Raw genomic sequence first — 27,597 nt, forward strand, 5'->3', positions numbered from 1 at the left:
ATTATTCCTTTCTGCAATCGCTATCTCGGTGTGTGTTTGTTTGTATCGGAAAGCAGTTTAAAGTCCCAATTTGCGCTCGCCATTCTCCCTACGGGATGGTCGTTGAATCAGTCTAATTGTTTATAAAAATCTTTGCTGACGAACTGAATAGATCATTTACATAATTCTTCATCTCTTTCGCTTGATGAAAGTCGTTATCGATCAGCATCGGTTCTGGTGCTACAGGCTCCCACCGGAAGGATCCATTGATCGAAGCCCAGCTTGCTCTCCGACCGTCGACCATCGTTTACGTCATTTGTTGGTAGCTTGTTCTTGCCTTTCCTTCCATACCCCATTCCGAAGTGTACGATTGCGACCCGTCCGTGACTCGTCGATTAGACCAACGGTTTGCTATCATTCCCACCGAGGGATTTCTACTGTTGTTTGGTCGAAGCAGTTGTCGTTTTTTATTTTCTCATTTTCACCCACCCATATTTATAAGTGAAGCGCATTTTTTTCCCTTCCAGCCAACTCATTAATATTCACGGCACCAATTTGTGGCGTGGCATTTGTACCCCGTCGGTCAGGGGCAAGCGACCGGTTGGCGTAACGTATTAACACAACGCAGCGCAGTGAGAATGAGAAAGGATCGATATGGTTGGGGCTGCTGCTGCAGCTCGGTTAGTTGACCTCCCTGTACAAGGGTATCAAAACAGACCACAAACATGGTGTGGAATTGGTCTTGGGCTCTTGAAGAAAAAATAATCATTCCATTCCGTTCAGGCGAGCGCTCGGCACAGGCGACGAAGTCACGTATTGATCATGATAGCAGGTAATAATTCATTCGAGTAAAAGTTTCGAAAACTTTTAATCATACCGGTTGTGGGTGGAGTGGGCTGGTGGGTGCACACGGGTGTTCTAGAGGGTGATAATATTAGACAAAGAATGTAATTTGGGCCGATTTTTATTTTATTTATAAAGTTTTATTCTTTGGAGTAATGTGGGAAGCATGAAAACGCTCTGCCTAATGAAAGTAATTAACGGTATAAGTAAGATCATTTTCATTCCTAATATAATTGTTATTAAGTCGTTGAGTCATAAGGTAGCTAAAGCGATAGCAATGCCGGTCTTCACGTGGGAAGATCGGAACTTGAATCCCATCCGTACCGTTCGATTCACGTCAGGATCGACTATCAAATTTCTTGGTTTCTAGTAGTATGACAACATGACCTAATATGTTAAAAAGTCAAAGCAAAGAAGAAGAAGAAGAAGAAGCAAACAACTCTGACGTCATTATTAAAATTCACAAGATGAAGAATTGCATTTCGGCCAACGTTTCATTTGAACTAAGAGGGCTGACAATAAAGTAAGGTCTCCATTTTTTTTTTCATAGAAAGTGACATTTATTTACAAAAAGCGATACACCGTTGGAAAGGCCAAGGTCTTGGCTACTTTTCTACATAATCGCCATTTTTTTTAAAACACCTTGCGCTTCCGCACGATGAACTTGTCTATGCCGGCAGAATACCACTCTCCGTTTGCCTCGCGCAGCCAGGTGTCCTCCGCGTCACTTTCAAACTTCTTCCCTCCGAGATGTTTTTTCAGGGCGGGGAACATGTGGTAGTCACTTGGGGCCACGTCGGGACTATAGGGAGGGTGATCGATGATGTCCCAGCCAAATTTCTTGAGCAGGTCAAGGGTAACGTTAGCTGTGTGCGGGCGCGCGATGTCGTGGTGAAATTTCACTCCTTTGCTCAGCAATCCCGGGCGTTTGTTTTTTATGGCACGACGAAGCTTTTCCAGGGGCTCACAGTACCTTGCTGCATTGATAGTGGTTCCCCTTGGCATGAAATCCACCAACAATACCCTGTGGCGATCCCAAAACACCGTAGCCATCACCTTGCCGGCTGTCCTTACTGGCTGACCGACGGTCGGCCACTTCTCTCCTCGTCGTGAACATTAGTGCGCCCGGAATTGAACTCGCGGCTCCACTTACGTACGTTTATTATGTCCATACACTTTTCCCCGTAAACTTCAACTAGTTGACGATGGATTTCCGTAGGTGTCACCTTTTTCGCACTCAAAAAACGTATTACAGAACGCAATTCGCACTTGGACGCTGACGCGAGGGGTACCTCCATCGTTGACGGCTTCTCAGCCAAAACTGAGCGGTCGGGGAAGCCTCACCCAGCAGCAAAGTGGTAGTGGGGGAACCAAGGAACACAGTGGTGTTGTCAGATTTCGCCTAGCGCGTGATCCGGCGAAGCTGCAACGTTGGAGACCTTACTTTATTGTCAGCCCTCGTATGATTCGAAACTCAACATCCAGGCACTTAGTTCTCTTTTTTTTTTTGTCTGATATAGTATTATGCTTTATAGCAGGAGATATGTTTCGAAAACACTGTGAGTTTTTTCTTGAAAAGTATTAAATGTTAACAATTAGAAGAAAAAAAAAACATTAGTTTTGACGAAAACCGACAGCTCAGGCCAAAACTGCTTTTCTAATATTTTAACGCATTTTAAGCATCCTGTTTTAATAGCATACACCATTTAGGATGCTTATAAGGTAATGAACATAGTGATTTTTGTTATTAATAATTTTAAATTAATCCTTAACTTTAACCCAAGTGACAGCATCCAGTGAAAAAAAAGAATAAAGCATTGATTTTATTTCTTTTATTTGAATAATTTGTGACTTAATTTTCCTCCGGGGAAGAAGTTTCAATATTGGCTTGGCAAACATATGTGCTCCGGGAAACGGTACCGGGCTGAGAAATGGTTTCATTTCTTTACCCGGTTCATAGTTTCGCGTAGAGCCATCTCCAAATCGGCACAGAAACACGTTCGGAGTGCATTGTTCTTGGGCGATGATTGTTTCCCTTTTCGTTTTTGCTGTCTTCCGCAAAACTCCCCACCGTTTATGCATGGCTTGAGGGCTTTCAATTTTTGGAAATCTCCCATATCTCTGTGTATGTGTGTATGAGTGAAAGTACTTGTAGTACCAAGAAACGTTCATCCTCCATCGGAAAAATCGTGCAAGTGAACGAGTGTACCAGAACACTATCCTTGGGATGGTCATTCGGCCAGATTTATGCCCTTCCCCAGTGCTTCAGCGCCAGCTCGATCCACCCGCAGAAGCAGCAGCAGCAGTAGTAGGGGGCGTACATTAGGAAACTCACACACACACATACAAAGAATGGCACACTGAAGCCACATGAGGCCGTGTGCATTCCTTACAGACACTGGGCACCAGTTTTGCTGGTTGGTGAGCCAGAAATGGTGGAATTCAAAATTCATAGCGCAAGAATCATAAATTGAAAGGCGGCCATCGTGGCCACCGTCTGGTCAGAGTTTTTCGCTTCCCGGGCATCGGGACAGTTTGAATTTTCCCTCGCGTGGAACTTGCACCAAGAGTTGGGGAAACAAATGCATTTTCGCTGCAAAACAGACTGACCGCGACCGGGGAATAAGACAAACCAGGAGGAAGATTGCAGCTTCCCTTTATACATACAGAGGTAAACTTGCTTGCTTGCCGGTTGCTTTGCATTCCTGCTCATGCTTTATGCACATTGGGGAATTTTGTTTTTTTGTGAGTCGTTTTTCTGCTTTCTGTTTGGCACTCATCGCCACACGAGAATGAAGCTTGCACACTGGCAAATGGTTGAAAGTGTTTCATACTTGAAACAGTACATTCGTCCATTCGCCTGAACAAGGTCTGTCCATGAAGACATCGAAACCTGGACAAGCGATCAGGAAAGGAAAAATGGTATGAAATCGGGAAAAATGTTTTGGTGGAAAATGTCTCCCAAAAGCTCTACATAATTCATGCATTTTTCGCAACATCGATGGCGGATGGGCAGTTTATGGTTCGAATGTTCGTTGTCCGGCGTGTGCAGTATAACGTACCTTTCGATGGTCAGCGTGGGAAAAGAGTGGAAAAATGAAATGGTTCGTTTTCAAACCCCAATTCGAAGGTTCACTTATGCTATTGAATGATCAATTCACTTGCTGGAATTTTCTATTTTCCTTTCTTTCACCACGATGACCACTCTCACAAAGGCATGCACAGATACAGAGGACTTTCAACACCTTGCCCACAGTGCACTGTGAGAAGTTGCATATAAGGCATATGTATCAAACTATTTTTGATTTACATGTCCAGCAAAGACACAAAACTGTTGAAAAAATGTCCGAAAACCCGTAAGTTTTGATATGATATTGATCTTGATTTTAATTGAACATGTTGATTTGATTTTAATATTGCATCATAGATATTTGTGCAATATTGTTAATTTTTTGTACTAAATTTCGTTAGTTTCCTAGCTGTCTATTCACTTCAAACAGTTCTACATCTTGCTAGGCTTTCTTTGAGGTGTAGTAAATTTAAAATAAATGTTTGTTATATGTATGCAAATTTTTTTCCTTGTTTCTTTTCTTTTACAAAAATTGATATCTCATGTTTTACTTACACCTGGTGAATGAAGGCTTGCTACTCTTTTATAAAGTACCGGGCGTCTCCATCGACCTTCACTACGTTCTAATATAACGTACTAGTCAATTGACCCGGTTACAGGGCTACGCCACATAACTCCGACTACGCAACAAAACTCCACTGTTTGTCTTATCACCAGAGTGTCCATTTTTTCTTTCTAATAATTTCAGTTCTGAGGCATTTCGGGGAAAGTGGCCAGCGTTTTTCTAACGCATTCCTTCCGAAAGAATGAGAGCGAACAGTTGACGCAGCTGCAAGGGCATTCAAAATGAAGCAGTTTCATGGAGTGCACGTGCCCACTTGACGTCGTCTTGCGAAAGAGCGGCTGCAGTGGCTGCCTGTTGAAATCAATCACAAATGGTACCTTCTAGTGTCTGCAGATCCATAGATGACGTAGAACCCTTTTGATAGCACAACATCAACCAAAGGTAGAACCGTTACATCTGTGACATAGGACAGAAAACCATGCAGGCGATCACGATATCGGTGAGTTTAACGCGAAGAATTAACTGTTTCCCAGCAGTCGTCTGGTTGGCTTTGCAAAACGATAATGTGCCAGAACTTCTTGATACGTCAATGTGCGTGTGGCTACATCTTAGGACATCAGCTCAAAAAATCGAACAAGCATAGTGTGATGCAGTGGCCGATCAACCTATGGCCGGAGGTGGTGGCCACCAGGAAGCTTCACCGGACAGAGGAGCTGCACCGGTCAGGGAACCTCACGGGCTAAGCAAGGGAGTTTCCGATTGAATAATGTTCGAAACGAGAACCATTGACGTGGACATGTTGACCATCGTGTCCACCAGTGACAGTTGGTGTCCGTTCCTGAGTGGTACTACCGGCATCTCGACAGGCAGGCGTCTCCGCAGATGGGACCGCTGTATCTTGATCACTCGTAACCGTTTGAAGCTCTCAATGCTGTTCAATAATTTTATCACAGTGATTTTCGTAACCGTAAAATATTATACTTTTTGCAATCATAAAAACCAACGCAATGACCACTTCATAATTATTGTGCAAGACTTGTAACATTGATGTGTGATTTCGGAGAAACATTGTCAGATATCATAAATACAGAGAAACTGCACATCCAAGAAGGGTTAAAGTCTGTTCTAGTCTGCGGTGTTTGGCTCTCCCATACAATTTGTATGTAGAAAAATTTTACATCCAAGTAGGGGCAAAAACTACGCTTTGCCGCTATACAAATTGCCAAATTTCTATAGCGATTTTTCCGTGTGTAACGACTCCCCTAATAATTTTACAAGGCGGATCGTCCTTATTGACATCCTTGTCATCAAAAACTGCATAAATTGCATCATCCTTAGGTTGTCACTGTACATCCATTTTACGACAATCGCTTCATTTACATGCGGTGAGGCCCCACTATCACACCTCTTTGATGCTGAGGTATCGAGCTCTACTGACCTATAATCCATATTGCTTGATTTTTGTACAACGACCACCTTATTCTGACTGGGTCATTTTCAAACTGCACATAGACACACACATACACTGAAAAATACGCTAAATCAATGGAGGCGCCCAGTATTGGAATTACAAGTGAAAGTCAAACCAGAAAAAATAAATTCTTATTGAAATTTTATACACATTACGTTAACAATATGCATCGTAAATAGTTGTTTGTGACTATATGGCGTAGAGTCGTCATACTAAAATAAATAACAAATGAAAGTATGACATTTGACAAAATAACATATAATAACAACGATTCTTTCATCCTGCTTAGCGATTATGTAAAATTGCTATTGAAAAAGATCTTTCATAAAATTTGTATGCATTTCATCTTAGTACTTTAAATATATTTAACTAAATATTTAAGATATTTTCTTTGTGTTATAAATACTTCATTTTTGAATTACACGGTTCGAAACAGGTTTCTTATTAAATTCTGCTAGTTAATTGCTACAATATGTGAGTATCAAAGGAAACCCATTTGATTGTTTTTGTCTTTCTATGCTCAATAGTGCCAAAAAAGATTTTTTATCGAATGTTCGTTATGCTCACGGAAGAAATTTGAAGTATTTTGAATAAAGAGTCAGAGCAGGATGATGCAAAACACCAAATTTCCCATCATTCGGGTTTCCACCGCCAAAACCACACTGGAGCATAGGAGTATCATTATCGATGGAATTTGTTTTCCCCACCGACCAGGGCCGAGTTGGTCACGAATAATTGATTGCGGTATCACCATCATTGCTGTTTCAGTTTTGGGATGGTTGGACGTTGCTCGTCGTAAAAAGTGGTACTCAATTGCAAAGTTTATACACGATGGTTGTGGCCTCTTGATCCTTTTCCTGCGATCGGCTTCGCTATCATCCTAGGCTGTTCATCGTTGATTGTATCGACCATCAGAAGGATGGCATGGACTGCGTTTTTTTTTGTACGTTCTATCTGACTTCACTGCTGCCGATTCTAAATGAAAATGTAATTTAGCAGTTCTTGCGAATTTTCATTAGCACTGCTTCCGTCCGGGGCTTTTTTTTCTTCTTGATTGTGAGTAAACGCTTAATCCTTCCCGAGCGTGAAACGTGAAAGATATTGCACGAATCTTCTTACAAAGGAAGCAAGCTTTTTTATGCTCTCCCAAAGCAATGAAATGAGGAAGAATAATGAGATTCAATATTGCGTTATCAATAAACTGGTACGAAATATGTGAGCCCGACGGTCTCCCAATAACCGTGAGCTCAAGACGTTGTCCCGCTTGCCGTGCGGTTCCCGAATCGTCCACGACAAAGTCGACGAAATCGAGCGTAAATTTCGGAGAACTGTGATCGGAGCTGAAGCCAATCGTTTCAGGGAAAAATGGTTCAAGCGAGTAGGCTTAGACATCGATGGCGGTCGCCAGGATTAGGACGGCTTCGAACAACTGGCTGGTACCGGCAACTTCAGCTCCATAGTCCAGTGGAGTGTAAAATATTTAGCCATTGTGTTTGTTGGGGGGTTTTTGCGAATCGTCAGACGTGTATGCCTCTCACTGTGAGCGAATGTGTGACGGAACCGTTTTTGCCCCAAAAGCTGCTTCCACTTCTTCTTGCGGCGTTATAAATTTCTTCGAGTGGAACGATTTTACAGCCCAGCCTACTGTGGGGCTTTCGGACACATTAGTAAACCGCTGACCAAACTGGCGTTAGCATTTTCCCCCATTTCGCTTGCCAACAATTTGTGAAGACCTCTCGGAACGTAACGTAAAGCTGGGATGGGATTTATTTTGCCTCATTGAACCTTTCGATGTTTTGTCGGGCAAACTAGAAAGGGTGTGTTCCAGAAATAGTCCAACGTGAGTTGAGCGTTTCTTGACAGATCCTCCGCTGGCTGGTGTTTGCTGGAATTAATGCAAATTAATGCCACTCTGAACGAGTGTGTGCGTTTGAGGGCGCGGTCGTTGTAGAAAATGACAAAATAATATTGATCCTTATTTTGAAGGGAAGCATCTTAAGTATTAGGCCGGGATACTTGCGTCAGCAAAATACGCAGAGACGACTTAGTGTGAGTTGACAAACTAGTGCAAAGCTCGTATAAAGAGTGCTTGAAACAATTTAATAGCTGATGCAATGAAAAGTAATACATTATCTACCTCAACGCATTAAAAGGATTGCAGATAATAAATTTGATGCACATAATACATTATGTGGAGGGATATTGGCTGTAAAACTCCAATATCTCTAAGTGACTGGAAAGAACAAACAATCCCGAAACATCATCCCAACGGAATATTATTCCAATCTTCCAAGTACACATTTAGGATATGTTTCTTTATTCAGTGCTTAAGATATGGGGGCTGAGAACAATATTCCGTACAGCTTGTTTATCTCACAGCTTCCATTTTTACTACCTTTTTGCATGGTTTACCTTTGACAAAATTTGACTACATCAGTGAGAAGAACGAACACATCCTCTTATCAGACGTTTACACTGGACCGGACAGTCCTGCAAGTACAAACACCCAACCAAACAAAGCCTACAAAGGTGGCTTGGTTTGGATCAAAAAGCATCATCAAGCGACAGCCTCAATATGAGCCTGTTTACTCGCAAGTGCCGGCTGTTTTCGTGTGTTTATTTTTTACTTGGAACAATCCAGCCTTCGGTCGAATTGGCTCTCATTGTTTGGTAATTGAGTTTTATGAATTTTTATCTGTATTTACACTTAATCAAATGGGCTGACATTTTGTTCTAGAGGTGTAAGTGGAAAGGAGGGAGGGATTTGAAAAAATGGGATTTGGGACGCCCCTTTCGTCTGTGTCTGTGACGGTGGATGGATGATGAATATTCATGCTGCAGAAAAACATAATTGAAACTGTCCTGTCGTAGCGAACCGGTGCGATGCAAATTTTCATCTGTCCAGGCATGTTTTTGGAGCATGCTGGGAAAATAATTATAATTCCCCGTCCAGTGGCTGGACCCTCCTCCGAGCTCCCAACCGAGCTTGAAGTGAAAATATGTCAATCGGGAGGGAGAAACTACAATGTGAGTGAGGGGATGTTGTTTTAAAATAAAATTAACACCCCCTGAAAGGTCAATGATCAGATGCAAGTCACTTTATTGAGACAGTAATTTTGGCACAGTTTTACTCACGTATGGAATGAATTTTGTTGTTGGGTGTAATGGATGTAACAGCTACAATCACATTAAGCCTGTACTGATATGTCACTTTACTGGTAAAATATATATGTGCTAATATTTCATAATTTTAGCTGTTCCTCATATAACTTTTGCTTGTTTTAAAAACATTCGTATTCTAAACGACTGCTAAACGATCGATCTTGACGCTTTTTCGTTCCTAGTTGAAAATAAGTTTTGCTACAAAAGTCGTGTACTGAAGTCTTTCTTTAATAGTTTAAAAGTAAACGTTTGTCTTTTGAATTCTCATTTAGAATCTCTTAAAAATCTTTTCCAAATTCAAATGTATTATGCCTTCCTAGACGCGAAGAAGAAAGTATAAAGAACCTGACTTTCCATCAAAAGTAACATAATTTTGAACTTAATAGTTGGTTGGGCTACAACAGTTGAAACCTAGATGTCTCTCTTAGGGTTCTCACAACTTACTCTCATAATCACAATTAATATTTTATTCATGAATAATTTGATTTCTATTTATGTAGGAAATTTCAAGTACTTGATAAAGCAAGCTATCCTGAGGGTTCTGAATGCTATTCTGCCACGATAGACGATAAATAAAAATAATGACAAAAGTTCAAATATGTCTTGTCCTCTGCCCAAGGAAAGTGTTAAAAAATCTCCAGGTATCTTTACAATCACAAGGAGTTGAGTCTCTAAAGAGAAAAATGCTTTTAGAAATCCAAAGCAAACTCCAAACTGTAAATGTGCAATGGCACTACTATTCACAGAAATGTAGTTAATGTAACGTTTTTCCTTCCAGAATCGTTTGATCGAAATGACTTTTCAACGCTTGGATGAGTGTCTCTCCCCCTTCCTACCGCGCTGCCCATAGTGTGAAGAAAATAAAAAAAAGGTAAGCTGAAACGCTTCAACCAATATTTGTCAGGAAAAAAGAAGCATCATCCAAATCACTTTTCTTCTGGTCGATTATTCATTTTTTCTTCAAACTCAACCCCAATTCATCCGCATACCAGGACTCCACTTGAGACGACGCGACCTAGAGAGAAGGGATGGTCGCGGGGGGGTAGTTACGTGAGGCTGGCAACTGGTGGTGGAATGGGTTCAAACTCTCCAACCAGGCCGACCGATGGGCCGACTGTACGTTGTGAAAGGTATGGATTTGAAAAATCGAACGGACAACTTTTTCCCATAAATAGGATGAACTGGCATAAAAAATTCATCCCCTAGGTCAACCGACACCAGCAACATACCTCGCCTCTTTCACTTGTTTCCTTCGAGAGGTAGCATATTATTCCCTTAACTCGTACAGGCAGCATCATCGTAACGCCGGCGACCTGTCCGGATGGGAAAATTTCACATTCGTAAACATTCGTTCCCTTCGCTCGATCAACCGTTGATGGGCGTCTCGATGGAATGTGTGTATGTGTGTATTTTAATGCCATTTTTTGCTACTACCACTCAGTTGTAGTTTCACATTTGCTTACCTTCTTGAAAATTGTACTGACAGCATGGTACCAGCTGCTTCCAGCAAGTTCCGAAGAGCGATTGCGTTGAAAAATATTCAGCAGCCATAGAGCTCGAGACGCCGGATTCTAGTGCTCGTTTGGGGAAGTTTTGTTGCAAACTCATGTAAAATTGAACTGTCTAATGAAACGGAACGGAAGTGATTTGGTAATCTGTTTACCATTTGTTACACGGGAGGCTCTCACGTTTTGATCGAGGATCCGGAACCGGTCAGCTGTGTTCGTTACGATGGACGGTGCGTTACGGTCGAAAGGGTATCGGTTTTTTAATGGTGAGAAAAAGGGCCACTTGGGTAAGAAATGGAGGAAGGATTTAAAGGAGGTCATTTAAGAAATTAGGAAGGGTTAGAGTCTGGTGAATGGCACCCATTTGAGATGCCTACGATGGAGCAGCTTAATCAGGGGCATCTGTATCGATGGATCCGCCCCAAATGGGTTCTAATGAGATCAAGTGTTTAGCATATGAATAGGAAAGTTTCTTAGACGTGTCTGCTTGGGAACAGCTTGACAGATTTGGTGTGAAAGGCGTTTACTTTATGATGTGATAACAATCAATAATAAGATGATCGATGCGTTAGAACCGCAAGGAAGTTAATCATTTTGCACATAATCTTTAGTGTGGTTATGGAAGCTGCATTTTGTGTTTTTATTGACCTTATTTTATTCAGATAGTACAGCCTGGCCGTATTTCTTTTTTGTAAGCAATTTATGCTATTAAGCATGTGAAATCTTGTACAAACTGGAGAAAAATTTTAAAATAAAATATAAAAGGAAAACATTAACAAAAATAATTATTCAATCCGAAAGGTAGACATGAGTTCCTCCTGTTGGCGACCGCCATTCGTGCTTCCCGCACTTGCACTTTTGATTGAAGGTGCAACATGCTTCAATCCCTTAGCCCTAAAGCAATATCCAACTGTGTTCGTTTATTTGATTTTTTTCCTTAAATTAATGAGAAATAACAGACCGAACGATATCTATTTAAAGCTATCGAAATTAATCATGTTTTTGGGTGAAAACAGAAATTTCTGTTGCATCACAGCGTTATCCGACTGTCACAGAGTAACTGGGCCCATACAAGTCTGACCGATGTTCGAGTGAGCTTATTTCTATCATTTAGGGTTGGGTCTGATTGAAAATCATGTCAATGCTTTCCTTCAAACAAAAAAGCTCTCCATGCTGTCAGCTTTTCATCATCAATGATTGCAATCCACCATTATAAAAGGAGAACTTCTTACATATCCTTCCAGCCGTTTTGCCAATTATCAGGGATGAAAGCCATTTCACTCAAAAAGAAAAGTTTTCCCTTCATTTGTCGAGTATTGGATGCATATTTTGGTAATATCGAACCGATTCAGCTGCTGTGTTAAATTAGGCTTACCAAACTGTCTGTTCCACTTCAAGTTTCAAGCTTCAAGTTTGACCGAATGTGCTGCACACGTCTTGTGGTCGTTGAAAATTGCAATTCGGCACGAATTGGACTTGGGAAATGGCTGCTTCTGGTTCCATAATGTTCTAGAAAATATTCGCTTTTCACTACACGGTCACAAAGTTTTGTACTTTTAACGTTTTTTACGTCATTGGTATTTTGGTTTCTACGTATATTTTTTTGGTTTTTCTTAAATACACACCAATAGATCTTTTGCTATTGAATGGGCGAAAAGTAAGAAAAAATCTTTTACATCTTTTCTTTTACAAATGCTCATCATCAGTGTGAATTTATTGTCAAATGTTTGTCAAACATCAATCCAGGAGCGTAGTCGAAGCGTCTCCGTTTTTATTTTGAACCGTTTTTTAAACTTATTTAACTGAAAGTTGAATGATTAATGCCAACGGGGCGTATCGGTGACATAGGCGACAATGGCGCCGGTCTTCATACGTCAGAACCGGGGTTCAAATCCGATCCGGACCGTCCTCCCGTAGTAAGGACTGACTAACCAACTACGTGGTATTGCAGGGTCTTGTAAGCCATTTCGATGACCGACGTGATGCTTAGGCGGCGCTATTCAAATTTCATAAAGTAAAGCATACAAATCTAATTTGAACCAATGATAATTGTTGTCAATGTCATTTTTATGTTGATATCGTAAGGACGTGTTTTTGAAAATTTAATTTGAATCTCGATCCTGCACTTGAAAACCATTTTCGTATTTACAAATTAATGAGTTTTAATTAATGATTATTTTAGATATATTTTTTAAGGGTGAAATTAAATAAATTTCAAGAAACAGCATGCTTTAAAATGAACATCAAGAATTTCTTCAGACTACTAAAATCTTTCTTGTAAAGCTTCAAAATTGAAATTATCCCAAAGGCATAAAAAATTCAAACAAACTATCAATTTTGCAAATAATCAGCATCGTTTTTAGAAAATCTCATAGAATAGCATACATTATGAAAGGTAATCTAGCTTCAGTTTTGCTCTTACCTGTTTATTACCCTTTATAAATGTCTCATCCTTCAGGTCACATTTCTTACACGCTATACCCGTTATGGGGAAGTTCATCATAAAATCTTCGTCCCACTTTTGTTGGTATAGTACAGAATTTTCATTCACGCTTCAGAATATGCAAATTTAGATCCTTTACGAAAACATCACCACGTCACGATCGTGGCAGATGTCGCAAATGAAAAGTCAATATCGTGGAAGCGATAATTTATAATCAACTACTGCGATGGCACGGGAAGAACTTTTTCATGTCCTCGCCCTTCTCTCCGGACTGTTCGCCTTCCGTTCCTACGATCTGTGCTTTCACATTAGTTTGTGCATCATGTTTGCCGGTGCTACTACTGCTGCTGTTCATTTCTCTTCATAAACTAGACAAAATGGCTGGCTGAGCTGTGTAGTTGTACGGGCAGTGCGAGCGGGTTTCATAATTTTCCGATTAGCTTTAGAAGCATTACTGGTGCGATAGTGGAACTCGTGTTGGGTTGGTGGAAAGTGTGCTTTATTGTACGCGTGTGTACGTGGCCGATATGGTGGTGTGTGAGATGAAATAAATCAATGAAATAAACAGTAGTGCGTGCTTTGTAGCGTGGATAGTAGTAAATTAATTATAAATGAAATGAGCTATTTTTCTACACAAATAAAGCGACACATTGGATTGCTTGAAAGAAGCTTTGCGCCATACAGCCAAACACAGATAATCATTACTCAAACTTTTTGACCTCACAGCACGATTAGCGACGCTCACAGTTGAAGCTACAGATGTCCCATCATACCGCACCGGATGCTTCGAATGGCAAACCGTGAAGCGATTGTTATTCAAATTAGAACCTCCGAGCATCAAAACCGGGCCACTCAGTTCCAGCAACTGTCACGTCGAGCAGTACCCGCATCCGGTAGTCCGTTCCGTTAGCGTAGGCATAAAATTATTGATGTCAATCTTCGTCCACACAATCCACACGCCCGCGTACAAACTTCGGCGCACGTTAGTTTTCACTCCCGAGCTCGCACCCACCACCAAGAGCCCAAGTAAAGCTGTTTGACTTTTGGTTTCGGGAAGACAGAAGCCACAGTCATTGCATCACAAACTTACCACAAATGTGACGTACCAGTATGGTACGGATTACTGTCGTGTCGTGTGCGGAACGGTTGCTAACATCTCAATATTCGTCGTTGAGGCAAGCAAGATTTACTTGCTTCTAAATGGGTCCTTCGGTTTGCTTACCGGTGGAAATGAGACGTTCCAGGCATTGCCGAGAATTGTGTCCTACGAATTGAGTACGAGAGCTCGCACGGGGAAAGGTTGCTCGATGATGAATAGGTAATTTTCGGGCTGCGGAGATAGATTTCTGGGCGTTAAGTGAAGACCTCCGGTGTTTCTTTAGACCGGTGGCTGCTCGAGAGCAACACTCGTCCGAGTGAAGGAAAAAGCAAAACGAAAGTCTAATGAAAGGCTAAGGCTCAGAGACACCGAGTCTGCGTTTTCGAGAAGCCAAAGATGCTGGAAGGAACGTAACGCTTTTTCTGTTTTGCGTGGGATAAGTGGGCTCCATCTCGGTGTCGCCGAAGCTTTGTACCCAAGCTGGGGCGGTTTATACGCGAGGAAAAGGAACCTTCCGGAACGTGGAGAGGGGGATGAAGCAAAATATGTGAATATTTTATCATACTATTATATCCCTTTTTCTCGAACCCTTGCGTTGCTATCCTCCCAGGTCTCAGGTATTGGGAGGCAAGCGCCATTATGGTACGGGTATGGTTGGTGATGACTACAGTTTTTGAGAGGCTCAACAGCTTTTCTTCCTCCCTGGAAGCCCGGCACGCATCGGAGGAAGCAGAAAAAGAGTCAGTTCGAAACAGGGGAGGTAAAATAAACTCGAAAAGGAAAAGCAAAAACGGAAAATCAAACCATTCCCGTGTGTTTTTTATCTCAGTCATGAAAATGGGTTCTCTTTCTCTGCTGGTTCTGCTAGCAAATGGAGCAAATCTGGCACAGGATAAGAAGAGACCGGAAGTAACGCACACAAGCTCGCACATACTCATTCAATGGGTTACACTAGCTGGCATTACGTTTCAGTCCCTTATAAGTTATGTGTGTTTGCAAGTTTATGTGTGCGTGTGAGAGAGGTTTGCATGAAAGGTACTGCTTTTTAGCCATTCCTTTCGTCTCCATTGTCATGTTTCGATTTCTTCTGTACTCTTGTGTTTCTCACCCCATAACACAGTGGGAAGTTACAATCTTTAAAAAGGTATTTATTTCAGTTTTAGATGCTTTTTCTGTATGTGAGTGAGAAAGTGTGCTGTCAGAGGGGCTTGTTTTTCAGTGTGTTAGTTCGAAATAAATATTTATCTTACTCCTCAACTGAAATTGTTAAATAAATTTTTCATGTATATTGAATATCTTCTGTGACATACATAAACGAATTCTTACACATAATCCTTAAATACAGGGACTATACAATTACACGTTTTTTCTACAAATTTGGGATAACCTTCCAAGTTATTGAAATAAAGATATCAGCCACATTTGATCTTCGAACCAAAATTTTGTGTTTGCATAGAAAATACAAAATTATTCAACGGATCTTTGCTATGTGTTCAACCGAGTGCCAAACGATTAAATGAAGTTTTATTCCTGATTTTCTTTTCCTGTTTTGATTGCCTCAGTGTCCTAACAATTGACAATAGAGTTGATAGAAACACATCACGTCAAACCTTGGTAAACATTAATTTAATATCACTCATTCATTACAAAAAATCACCTTTTTTCCATTTTTAACCAGGAGTCGGATTCCATCGCTGATTTAGAGAACAAATCATTGAAAAAATTGCGATTGGAAATGACGAAAAAATGTTAAAAAACACAAAAAAAATTTGATTAGAAAATCATTTGTAATTTGTTCCTCAGTAACGCTTCAATATTAACAATAATTTCTTATCTATAGGAACACGAGACAGTGTCCTTAAAATGTATTTATTTTAGGCCAAACAGTTTCAATTAATTAATTGTGGAAGAATCGCGTAAAGAATTTATTTTTATATAAGGCCAAGAAGTTCACAAATTACGGAGACAACCGATCGTACTCGAACATTTATATTATTATTGAAAATCTGGACACATTCGCCCGATGTGCATATGACGACATGTATCCTTCAGCCTACTCTTCTCAAGAGATCGCAAAACAGCATCGTGAATCCTTTTTTTTTTTTTGTACGGTACCCTCTACCACTATGGGTACAAATCGGTCGACTTCTTTGTTCGCCTTTGCATGAAACATACCAAACGGATAAAGCATATGACGGAGGCCGCTGCATGGGCAAAGAAAAGCTTTGAATGCTGAAGATCCTCTTTAGGAAATTTTCATAACAAGAACTCCCCAGCACCTATGGTAGTCGGTGAACGAACCCGAAGGTGGAATAGGGTATTGGAGGTTTGGGCATAAGTATTTTCACGTTTTTCTTCATCAACAACCCCATCGGAAGATTATGCTGCACCATCCAGTCCTTGGGTTTTTTCTCTGCATACCGCTGGAATTGTTGTGAAGGTTTTCTGGAACAGAGAGCATAAACTCTTTCACGCCTTTTCTTTTTGACTTTGGCTAGCTGTCTGAAAAACGCCTTCTTTTTCCTGGAAGATCACACACTCTCCCAGTTACCTCGTTTTTGTGGAGCTCGTTGGTTGGTAACCAATAAAATATTAAAAGTAATCGTGCATGCTCACTGTCGTCGGCGTCTTCGTTCTTCCGTACTGCTCCCGGAAATGTTGTGAATGTATTTATTTCTCGAGCCGCCAACACAAACTCCTTAGTTCGTCTTTTAGCACGACTCTCCGTCTTGAGCACTGCTGTCGAATACCAATGTGTTGGTTTTGTCTGCTATGATCTACCAACCTACAGCAGTGGGATGAATCTGACGCACCAAGACACGTCAGTTTTATTCACCGGGAAACAGTAGACATTCCTTTACCATCTTCCCTTCCTGGCTGCCACTGCAGAACGATCAGTTTTAATAATAATCCACTTCTCCAAACCGGGCTGAATCCCGAACTAGGATTCCCGTCGAAGTGAAGTTCCTTGAAGTGAACAACCAAATCTTCACCACCCAGGGGAAAAGGGCTCTGGCTGCTACAGTAGGGCCGTTAAGAAAGTTGAGCATGATTATTTGCTACTTCCATCCGAGCCCATTAGAATGTAGTTGTAGTCGGTGTGTTTTCCTCGAAAATGGGCAACTTCGGTGAGGCGTATGCGTCTCAAAATCGGTACGACACGTTCGGAAAGACACGGGATATGGTGTCTGCTTGTGCTGCTACCGCTTCTGGGCCACGAGTTGCACGAGCAGTCTTTCAGAGAAGTATCTCCAGCGGAAGGAAGATACGCAAGTTTACTTCACTATTCACGAAACAAGCACGTAGAGATGTTACGGTGTGGACTGCTCCATTCACCATTATTGGCTTTATCTTGTGTACGCAGGTTTTCCGGCAGCTTAACACTGTTTAGCGGGGGTTAAGATGGGCGAGGGAAGGGTAAGATTTTCGTAAAATCTTTGCTATTCGATTGAATGTATGTGTTAAGCATTGTGTGGGGGAATTTAGATTCAAGACTGTACAGCTACAAGCAAATGACTCTTGTTTTGTAGTGTGGTTCAACTCAATCGATTAATCAAATGGGAATGCAATGATGAACAGTGTAAGTTTATGCATGAAGGTTAAGTTATCCTGTTGATTTTGCCTTCAAACAAGCAAAATAAAAAACCAATAAAATTGTAAAAAGTTTCATCAAGCATTTATGAGTCAATATTTGAACCATAATCGCTTTTGTTATTTGCAAACTTCTTTGGTAATGTTAACAGATAAAACTAAATTACCAACATTTTCCACAATTATAAAATAATCATCCTGTAGTATGAAATTCACAAAGAAAAAGTCCAGGTATAGGTAGTAACATTCGCAGTTAAATAAGTTGCCATGAAACTGTTGTGACGAAAATCAATAATATATAAATATAAGTTGTAGTTGTTGTGTTTGTGCCCTTTCTCTTTTCCTATTGGAATGATAATGTATTTTATTGAGCAGCCTGCGTTTATTATCGATCTGATACTACAGCACGTCAGATGAATAAGGTGTTTTAAATGATGGTTAGGTGTGATTTATATTATGGATAATTATGGTCCTTGCGGAAAAGCTGTTCAGTGTTGTTGCTGGCTTCAATCGCTCAACCAACCGTTGCACGTCACATAGTAAATTGTGTTTTCGAGAAGGAGAAGCGTAAGTTTAAATTCAAGTTGTAAGTTGGTTGAAGAGAATGGAGAACCTTATCTCATTTTAAATCGGATCAAAAGATATCTGCTGCAAAACATGAAGTTTTTGGCCAAATATTTGTAGATTTGAAGGACATATTGCAACTACTCCAACTAGAATCATCAAGTTGAATCTTAGTCCTGGTGTCTTTACAAATCGTTACAACATTCCCGTGTTGCAAACACTACTGCTTCGGAAAAAACCCTCAATAGGCTTTCCTCTTTCGGTAAAGCCTTATGCATCGAATGTGTGAATATATTTGCTTGATGGCTATAATAGTATGACGATAATGTTAGTAATGTATTGTGTCAAACTTTTGTAAATTTTCCACTATGGCATCCGCGTCTTTTTCCCTTTTTGTTGTTATTATGGATAAGATAGGGGCGGCCCGGTGGAGCATGTGACAACGGCACCGGTCTTCATACGTCAGAATCGTGGTTCAAATCCCATCTGGACCGTCCCCTCGTAGAGAGGACTGACTAACCAACTACGTGGTATCGGCAGTCTAGTAAGCCATTACGATGGCCGGTATGACCTAAGACGTCGTTAAGCCAAGAAGAAGTAGCATAAAAAGATGGATAGGTTACTCAGGATCACTTAAAACTATGGTTAGCTGTAAGAATAACGTAGAAACTACATAGAGGGTAACATTTGTTTTTTCTGCGAACATAAATTAAACAGATTATAGAACTTGAACAGATAGACTTATTATGTCTTCTTATATTTTCTTTTGAACCTTTATAATATAATAAACTGTCGCTGAAGGTGTTAGTTTCACCATCATAAACATCTGTAACACTGGTAAAAAATCATGACATAGCAAAGACAACACGTTTGTATGATACTTTTGATAGATTGATAAGACTTTTTTACGATTTAAATGCTCATTGAAAATTTGGTTCATGGAATTGTTTCCTAAATAAATATAAGGAAAATTACTTTTAAATTTCATAAGACACAAATCATGTATCGTTACCTCTTGCCAGAATGCATTAATTTTCCACCAATCGAAGGCAATCATTTTGTAATCGCAAGCTCGTAAGACGCACTTGCTATTTTACACAAAATATACGCATCTTTAACAGATTTTACGGCATTGGAAATGGTTTTCATCCTTCCCAAAGTTCGACTTAACTTTCAACTTTCCAGCACACTCGAGAACGTGCCACGCCTTTGGCATGCCCTGCGTAAAGCATCATAGCCACCCATCCAACGCACAAATGATGGCATCGTCATCAATCACATAAATTTGATTTAAACTGCAGATATAAACCAGGCCACGGCCAGATCAGTCACAGCGACACGTCGACCTCCGGAACCATTTGTTGCCCACGTCGGTGCCCCGGATGGGTAAGATGGGTAGCGCAGGATATATTTTATCTTTTATGTCTTTTTATCAATTTCAACACACGACCACCAACCTTAATGATCTTAGGATGCGCTTGGTGAACGGTGTGTATATTATTGCTCTCCTTTTTTTTTTTTTGGAGTTGCTTTCACCCACTCCTAGGCGTTGTTCATCATTCATACTGGGAGCATAAGTAGTGTACCTTCTTCTGTACGGTTGAGTTGTGACTTTTTTTTTGTAAAATGAATAAAGTTACAAGACGGTTGATTTATCTACCCATTTTATTCACATCGGTTTGTGTTGCACGCGAATGAACTAAACGTTTCAATCCATTCGCAGGGAAAGGGGAAAAACTCGAAACGAATCGCACCTGATTTAAAGGAACGGAACAAGTGGCCTTATCTCACCGAGCGATCTCATGCCCACTTGATGCCCACAAATTACCCTACCGCTTTACATCGCATTACAACGTGTTTGGTCATGGCACTCGTGCTACGCTTATCGATGACAGAGGCCATGGGATCATAAATTGTGAGTTTGTCCACCGGTAGTTTGCGCACGGCGGACCCACGACGGTGACACTCGGGATAATTAAGCAGCTTGCAAATGTGTCGTTCCGTGTTTTAACAGTGAGAACCCGAGAGTTTGTGAGGCAACAGGGCGATGTGAGGATTTAACGATGCAATTATTTTTCCTAAACGGAATGAAAATCCACCGACCCGAGATATCGCTCATTCGTTTGTTCACTTGGTAAAGCCTTCCGCTTCGGACAGCATGCATTGTCCCCTGCTGTGCGTGTAGCAAATGCTTTGGTTCAATTTGCCTTTTTTACACGGGTTCCATTTTGAGCTTCGAGTGCACGAGAGCGAACACTGTGCGTTGGAACAGTTGAAGCATAAATTATTGATAATGATAACGATACACAACACCAAACAGTGAGCCGCTCTGAGTTTGTGTTGTTTTTTATTTATTTTATTGGTAGCCTGTAAAGCCAGCCAAAGCCAAATTATGTCCTGAAAGGGAAAGATAATGAATGTACAAGAATAAACTCGCACAGTTTGCAGCGGTGCGAGCTTATAGCTCCCAAAAATGGTTCAGATGAATCTTTCGATTTCCGGAATACTTTATATTCTATTATATTAAGAAAGAGAAAAACGACGACACAGTGAATATTTGTACATAAGCTTTTAAATGGTAATATAGATGCCCCGTCAATCTGAGAAAAGATCAATCTTTAGGTTCATTGTTGGAGTTTAAGATCTGGAGCTTTCTTTTAAATACACACTTTATATCGATAAATTCTGGCTCCAATGATGTGTTAAAAATTATTAACGTTTACTGCTTTTGTGAAAATATTGTCGTTTTTTTAAATATATAAAATACGCAATGACTTTTCTTCGTAGTTAAGCTTAGTTTGACGATAAAAATAGAGTGTCATCCTTTTGTCCTTATTTTAAAACGACGTTGAAACTCAGTCTGTTGTATTTTTGTGGTGCAACAAAAAATTATGATAAAATATGAATTTTATATGTCACTCAGACTTTTAATACCTGGAGAACTGGATGATAATAAATGTAAATGTAATATGTTAGTTTACGCAAATTGCGGGGTAATTGGGATGAATATTCACAAAATGGTATTTATGTTTATAAAAATGCCTTAAAAATGTTACTTCGAAAATCTTTCTCAAAAAATCTTTTGTCTAAAAATCCATTATCCGGTAGTAAAATACGGAAAAACTGAAGTTATTGTGAATTTCGCGCCTGTGACTCAAGGTGTCATTTTTTTTATTTTCATGGTGCAACATTGTCCACAGATGACTGAATATGAATAAATGTCAGGAATGGCTGACTAACCAACTACAAATAGAATATAAGAAAGCTAGTGAGGTTAAGTCAGCACCACTAGTTGATTGAAAAGTATGAAAAGAGGAAGATAAGAACATTATCAAGTATTTTATTTTTTATTGAATAATCTGTAATTTACACCGATCCAGGTCGTTAAATCGAATTTAAATTCAGTTTAAAAATAAAAAATTGTTTAAATAAACAATCAACAATAAATACATGTTGAAACGACGAACAGATTTTATAAAGAACATTTAAGGATATTTTCATCAATCACAAGCATTGTTGTTTTCAATAATGTGGATGATATGTATAGTTTGCAAACAAATGTAGGATGGGAATACTCTTACTTATGCTTTTTTGCTGACTTATCAGGCGCTACAACCGCTTTACAGTCTTGCCCTGCTGCAACAGAATCCGGAACCGCTCACGGTCCCGCGCGCTCGTCCTCCAATCCGTTATCCCGGCCTTGATGGCGGATGATTCCACGCCATCTTCCCACCTCAATCTAGGCCTACCACGCCTCCTCTGTCCATGTGGACGGCCTTAAGGACTTTCTTAGCTGGGTCGTCCGGTGTCATGAGTATAACATGGCCAGCCCATCGGAGCCTAGCGAGCTTAATTCGTTGCACGACGGTGAGGTCGTCATAAATTTCGTACAGCTCGTCGTTGTAGCGACTACTCCATTGTCCTTCCACACATACGGGGCCAACGATCCTTCTGAGCATCTTCCTCTCGAGCGCGGCTAAGAGGGTTTCGTCTGCTTTGGACAGGGTTCATGTCTCAGAGGCGTATGTGAGTACTGGGACTATCAAGGTACGATACAGTCCCAGTTTCGACTGTAGCAACAGGTTTTTTGAGGTGAGTTGTTTCCTCAGGCTGTAGAATGACCGGCTGGTCGTCAACATCCTAGCGCGCAACTCCGTCTCTATGCTGTTTTCGGTGTTGACTCTTGACCCAAGATAGGTGAAGTTTTGAACGACTTCAAATTTGCCGCCACCTATCCGTACATCACCTCCACGTAGTTCCAGATTTCTTAGTAGGGCCGCTGATGGTGCCACCGTCAATTTGGTCTTTGCCTCGTTAATCTGCAACTTGAGGTTTTCTGCCACCTGCTAGATCTTTTGGTAGGCCTCTGCTACCTGGGAGAGCTGCAGACCGATGATGACTACAGCATCAGCGCATGCCAGGATCTGGGTTGACTTATAGAAGATGGTTCCCGAAGTCTCCACCTCCGAGTCACGGATGGCCCTCTCTAGCGCCAAGTTGAGTAGGAGACAGGCGAGACCATCTCCCTAACGCAGGCCTTTCGTGGTAGCAAAGGACCCTGAGAGTTTTCCATACACCTGCACCTGGCATGCGACGTTGGTTATGGTCATTCTAACAAGCCTGTTCAGTTTGGCCGGGATTCCAAAAGAGCTCATGGCCTCGTAGAGTTCTACCCTGGCTATGCTATCATATGCGGCCTTAAAATCTATGAAGAGATGGTACGTGTTCAACTGCTGTGCAGTCATCTTCTCCTAGATTTGCCGCTTACTGATTCGATACAATTTACGCTTTATACATTTAAAGGCAGCTTTTGACAAAGGTAGTTTGTTTTGGATCTTTTATAACCCCTTGAAGTATGCAAGGTTTTATTTAATATTGTCTTTTGTTAATTTTTATGTTTATTTTATACTTTTTTAGCTTACATATGATTCCCTCGCCCCTCTGTAAGCGGGACAACAAAGATACAAGTTCACAATATACAAATTTCTGCGTGGACGAAATACATTTACATAGAGTGGGTAGCACACTACGAATACAGTTTAAAAACGCTGTGAGCGACATGCCCTGGTAACGATCACGAGCAACGTTCAAATCACGGCATACACAAATAACTACCTTTAAATCCAAAACGAATTTTTAATAAACATTTCTATAATTGTTTGTTATATTAATCAGTTTTGCGAAGAGCTTTCTGAAAAGAAGGAGAACATTATTTAAATCAACTTTACACTACTCAAACAATAGTTTCCCCGCCGAACTCTTTAAAATTCAAACACGAATCTCTTCATCACAATTAATTCTATTTATTTCTTCTCCCCCTTAATACACCAAGGCGTGGAGCTTGCAATGCTTCGAACACTCTAAAAACTCTTTTCGGCACGGATCATTTCCTCGAGTCAAAGTCATGCCAGATTGCAAAAAGGGGCAAACAAAAAGGTCGTAGCGCTGCACTTGACATTTTCGCCCACGGGTTTCAACTGAGCTTTCCAACCGATTCACGAAATCACTGTGACGGATGCATCGTCACGCCGACCACCGCGTCGCGTTAAGCATCGGCAACTTCAATTAGTGTAAAATCTTATCACAACCACCACCATCCTCCGATCACGATTCCGGACAGTTCTGAAGAACGCGAAAGAAACGGGCCCTTTGCTTGCTTGCTTACGGGAGCGTAAAATTGGGGTTTGGTGAACTTTTACAAGTTTGCTCATTACTCCGAGGAGCGCCCACTGTCTTCAACGCCCATTCCAAGTCAACCCACCATCCGGGCGGTACTAGTCTTATCGGGTTTTCCGGTAGCCCACTTCCGACACTGCTCGCGTACGAGCGTCACAACTGCCGTGATTGCGCGTCAGATTCGAATTGCGAAAACTGCATCCAAGTGCATCGGGGTGGAAAAGTGGGTTTTTGGGGAAAATATTATTCCGTTCCGTTCATTTGTAAACGGGTGCTCGTCGGGTAATGATTATTTAGCGGCAAATGGTTTAGGACGTAGTTAAACGTTTCTCTGCCGGAAGGAAATGCATTGCGCTGCCGTTAAGTAAGTGAAGCGTTTACGTCACCGTAGATTAAATGTGTCGTTTGTGTTGCGTTGCTTTACTGCTAAATAAAACTGTTTGCATTTTGAGCATCTTACTATTGATGCAAGTTTGGCTATGTCTTGCCGGGAAGGGAACTCTTTGATTCTATTCCAAAAGATACACTTGAGTTAAACTCGTTAAACTTAGAAGCAAAATGAGAACAGAAAGTATCAGCAACAAACATTCTCCCGTTTTAATCGCTTCTCTATCTACCGAAGCACGTGCCTAATGCTATTTTAGTTTCATCAGCAACTGAGCGTTCAGTTAACAACTAGTGGAACCAACTAGTTGGGTTGAAACAACTTTTCACATCGCGTGTATGATATGCCTGACGATGATGACGGTGATATTTCCAAACCGTATCAACCAACCGTTCCCTATTTATCCACCCGATCGGCGTCTGTTTGGTAAGACTTTACCTTTTTAGCGCTTTTATCCATCAGCCCAACGACTAAAAGGTGCTAGTGAGCTGAACAGAATAAGGATGAAATCGCATTTACGTAGTAACATCGAGAGTTTTGTTGCTAAATTGAAAATTTAAATGAGAAAACTTTCGCAATGACACGCTTGCAGAACAAGGTAAACAAGGCCTATCAAAACTCTCCGGAGCGTCTTGCGACCCGTTGTTTCCGGTTAGTGGAAATCTGACACCGGGTACACATCCGGCAGTATCCGGAAGCGAGATAATTATTGTCGATGGTTGGTAGGATAAGTGATAATCTTATCTGTTTTGCGCTTCTTGGCGGTAGGAGGGGGTTGGGAAAGTTATGGAACCTTGCTTAATTTACAGGTTGGAATGAGGATCATTAAACATCACAACAAGGTTGCACGGGGACTGCACATTGTGATCGCTGTCTTGCTGTCGGGAAAGAGAAAATAGAGATATTTTTTGGGAAATCTTAAGACGAAAAGAAATTATTTGAAATACTTTTTTCAATGTCACTGCTTGGTTGGGGCATTTTGTTGAGGTTGTTTATGCCTGCGTTCCTGTAATGAATCCTGTAGTTATCCTAATGTTATTCTTGAAGTGAAAACCAAAATAACCAATACCAATTAAGGTCTCAAACCAAATTGAAATATTTCATTTTATTTCTTTAATTCAATTCAATTCATTTCAATCTTAGGCATGTTTTTAGTACAGAAGAAAACAGTATTAAACATATACTCAAACTCTATAGGCATCAACTGTTATCTATTGATCCTTTCTTGGCAAGATTAATCCATAATTACATAGTTAGTTCTGCACTGGGAGCAGTGTTTGTCAGTCTTTATAAATCGTTAAACCGCCTGTCACTACTTCACGTCTCCCATACTTATTTCATTGGTTCAGTGAATCAATGTTGTCACTGGCGACCCTGACACCAGCAAAACGCATGGAGCCGGAAGTCACAATAAACTTTTAAATTAACTGCAGAATCGAACCCAGACATTCCGTCAACAGCAAGGTCACCGGTTAAGACATGAGATCTCCCAAACCAATTTTTATCGCTACTTAGGTCGAAATAGCGACTGGCGCATGTCGATGCCACAATCTACGGAAAGCGATCAAAGGACGACGATCAACATAATCCGTGCTTATTCGTAGTTCTTCGGTCCCAGTTTATCGCGCATCGGTACCGCCGGGGATCCTTATGATGCCCGAACGGCTGCAAAGACTCTGGGTCTAGCCGCATCGAATTCCACGCATGACCAGAGGATGTGGTCAACGTCGTGGTATCCGTTACTACAGCTACAAATCTTAGAGTTGGAACTACCTGTGCATGTGTATGCATCGCATGATGGTTCGACACCATGCGAATAAACGCACGATCTACCGGTAGTACGTGAAACCAGGGACAGAGGGATACCTGTGGCGAGAAGGAATAAAGGAGCCTCCCGAGATCCTTCACGTTCTCATTCCACATGCTCTGCCAGCGGGCCATCCAGCACCGTTATGCCAAACGTTATACTTTAGGAATTTTAAGAATATTTGGAATAAAATTTATTGGGACATTCCGTTTAATGTATAATGTATTAAAAAAAAATCTTTTCAATGTTCCGAAACGCATTTTACTGTCTGAAATGTTGTTGGAAATCGTTTGAAGATGTTGGAAACCGTATACAAACATAAGCATTTATAATGGGGCAAAATGTTTCGATTGTTCATGGTGTAGAACGATGCTTTCTGGTGGTTGGTCCAACAGTCAATGGATAATGTCTACTTGTTACCTACATACTGCCAACATTTGCGAGCTTCATCAGCTTATTTACAGTGAATTCAGCAAGAACACTGAAAGAACTTTGCGCTATAGTTGTGCGTTATTATTTAGAGCGACCGGAGTATTCAACAGAAACTGTGACTCAGAGAGCAAATCAGTGAAATTTATTACATGGCCAGTATTTTTATTTTTATTCCGGGCTGGCAGAGACCTTCGAAATTGCAAGTACAAGTACACGTAGGCTTCCAAATGCTATCACTTATTTATTATTATTCCCTAATTTACCCGTACGCCAAGCAGGCTCAACAAGAGCATGGTACATGCGTTAGATTTGCTTTAAAAAGTACTTCAAAGATGCTGAAGTTGTGTCGCCATCTACCCGAAACAATCACTGATAAGAATGAAGCGTTTGGGAAATCTGGAGGATCCAACACGTTTCATCCTCAACGTATCCAAGCTCCACTCAACCGCAAATGATTTGATTCATTTAAATAGTAGAATATCTCCTTCTCCAATTCGTTTTCAGGAAATTCGGTCCAGTACTGCACTCCTTCTCATGGCACCCATAGCTGCAACCGATCTCCGGCAGGTTTGACTCCACTTGATCCAGCCAACGAGCTCGCTGTGCTCCTCTACGCCTCGTGCCGAACGGGTCCATCCCCTGGCGACCACCTTTCTGATGGGGCATGAGCACGGGATCCTCAACACATGCCCAAGCCATCGTATCCATCCAGTTTTAACTTCCGTCAGGATATCTGCATCATCAAACAGCTCGTGGTTTCCCTTTTTTCCTTACATTCTCCGTTCGTATGTCGTAGACGACTACCGGACGCACTAGTGTGCCTTGTTTAAAGCTTTTCAAGTGTTTCTGGAGTCTTTTGGATGTCAGAAATCTTTTAAGCCCGTAGTAGGCACGATGTAACTGCACAATGCGCTTTTGGGTTTCACTGCCTACGTTTCTGTCCGAAGTTTCGATCGTACCAAACCAGCAAAATTCCTCTAACACCCCTAGATCGTCACCGTC

The 27,597-nt window shown here is 41.0% G+C and overlaps 2 protein-coding genes across 2 annotated transcripts in view; one reads left to right on the forward strand and one right to left on the reverse strand.

Annotated features, from left to right (window-relative positions):
- Positions 1 to 22,812, forward strand: part of LOC126564886 (geranylgeranyl transferase type-1 subunit beta) — a 322,137-nt gene extending 299,325 nt beyond the window's left edge. The window contains exon 4 of the mRNA XM_050222009.1: positions 22,801 to 22,812. The gene's annotated coding sequence lies outside the window, so the exon portion shown is untranslated. The remainder of the gene's footprint in view (positions 1 to 22,800) is intronic.
- The window catches only part of LOC126565490 (uncharacterized), a 500,287-nt gene that overhangs the window by 91,995 nt on the left and 380,695 nt on the right, over positions 1 to 27,597 (reverse strand). The gene's annotated exons all lie outside the window — the stretch shown is intronic.

The sequence above is a fragment of the Anopheles maculipalpis genome, chromosome 3RL (genome assembly GCF_943734695.1).
Source record: "Anopheles maculipalpis chromosome 3RL, idAnoMacuDA_375_x, whole genome shotgun sequence".
Classification (NCBI taxonomy): domain Eukaryota; kingdom Metazoa; phylum Arthropoda; class Insecta; order Diptera; family Culicidae; genus Anopheles; species Anopheles maculipalpis.